Raw genomic sequence first — 2,114 nt, 5'->3', positions numbered from 1 at the left:
AATATCAATGATCGGTTTGATCGTGAGGAGAGACCGGGGTGACGATCGGGTTTTTGACGGTCTAGCTTGAAGTTTTTTATTTTTTTTTTTTTTTATTTTTATTTTATATTTCTTCTTTTTTAATGTGATGTAATGTAATGATTGCATTGCAAAAGTTTGGAGAAAAAAATAATGAAAAATTGAAATATGAGTGGAAAGGGACGTGGAACTAGAAAGGTAAAGGAACAAAAACAGTGAGAAAGAAAAAGGCCAAAAAAAAAAAGGTTGGTGGGAGAAAATATAAAAAATGAAATATTCTTTTTTTTTTTTAATTATCGGATCGGGGCCGTGCAAGTTATTTCCACAAGATTTTGTGTAAAGGTGTTTTGTACGGAGTTAGGTGTTCTTAAGATTTTTGGGCATTCGAGCCTAAGTGGAAGTGACAGATCAAGGAGATTTTGCTCCATTGGCATTGATTTTATGGGTTCATATGGAGATCAACGAACAAGTCTTTTAGGTTGATGACGAGTATGAAGGACAAAAATTAGAAGGTGGTAAAGAGTTTTAATTTCTCCATAGAACTTTTAATGCTCATAATGATTTTACCTTGTGGCAACAACGAATGAAGAACATCCTTACGCAGGAAAGGACTATTAAGATTCTCAAGAAAAAATCAGAAAAACTAGAGGCAATGAAAGAAGACGAGTGGCAAGAATTGAGATATCTAATCAATAATACAATCCAATTGTATCTCGCAGATAATGTTTTTCGTAAGATCATCAAGTTGGCAGATCTAAAGGAAGTCTGGGCAAAGCTGGAGAGCAAGTACAAGTCCAAGTTGTTGACAAATTGGTTGTTTTTAAAGAAATAGTTATATGGCCTTCAATTGTCAGAGGGAGCAAATTTTGACAAGCACCTGGATAAGTTCAACATGATTTATATAGACTTGTCGGCTCTTAATGAGGAAATCAAGGAGAAAGACAAGGCATCACTCTTGTTAACATCATTGCCTCAGTCATTTGATCACATTGTGACCACATTACGTTTTGGTAAGTATACTTTGAAACTCAACGATGTTAAAACTGCATTGTTGATGAATGAAACACGACGGAAATGTAGTGCCTTAGTTGTAAGGGGTGGTTATAGTAGAGGAATATCAAGTAGGAGAATGGAGAGATCATGCTAGTCAAGCAAAGTAGCTTGTTACTATTGCAAAGAGGAAGGTCATATAAACAAAGATTGTCTAAGGCACAAGGAGGATAGGAAAAGGAAGGATGAGGAGAGTGATGAATTAGCTATTGTTGTCTTATGGAGCGATGATGTCCTTCTGACTTTATCATCAAGTTTGGATATTTAAGATTGGATTTTAGACTCTGGGTGTTTGTTTCACATGTGTTTAGTCAGAGATCAGTTTGCTACATATCATGCATGTGAGGGTCATACTGTCAAGATGACAAATAATTAGAAACCAGGGTTGTGAGAGTTGGGACTGTGCAAATTCGCATGTATGATGGGATTGTGCGAACTTTGGCTGGAATTAGACATATGTCAGATCTAAGAAAGTATCTGATTTCATAGAATATTCTGGATTCTAAAGGTTTCAAATTGTTATCTAAAGGTGGAGTTCTTAAGGTTTTAAGAGGATCCATGGTTGTGATGCGGGGAAAGATGGTTAGTAAGTTGTACAGGCTTGTAAGGAGTGTTAAAACAAATTGAGCTCCAGTTGACACTCGGGCAAGGGGTACAAGTAGGTATAATTTGCAGTTTGTTCAAGCACCAAATAAGGGTAAATCTAGAAAGAAGTGGGTGACTTTCGCTTCCGATTTGGTGAGTGGCGGTGATCTCTCAAAGCCGACTGTGACAAAAGAAGAGGTGAAGCTATGTCACATCGTATAGTGGTGATGAGCTGTACGGGACACCCCAATTAGGGTGTGTGCACTATGTTGTTTAATGATCGCAGTCAGGAAAGCATCCCTAGAGGGGATGTGGGACATGCGGTAAGGTGTGGTGGATACATAGAGACGAGTGATCGTAAAGAGATATCATCAATGGTTTTCTTTAAGTTGGAGATTGTTAGGTCTGGGTGTCTTGTATTCTATGGGTCCCTATAATTATAATTTTGATTACTGGTACTG

The sequence above is a fragment of the Hakea prostrata genome, chromosome 5, assembly GCF_041222555.1.
Source record: "Hakea prostrata isolate BN-2017 chromosome 5, UWA_Hpros_2, whole genome shotgun sequence".
In the NCBI taxonomy this organism is placed as follows: Eukaryota; Viridiplantae; Streptophyta; class Magnoliopsida; order Proteales; family Proteaceae; genus Hakea; species Hakea prostrata.
Note: the sequence above shows the minus strand (reverse complement) of the source record.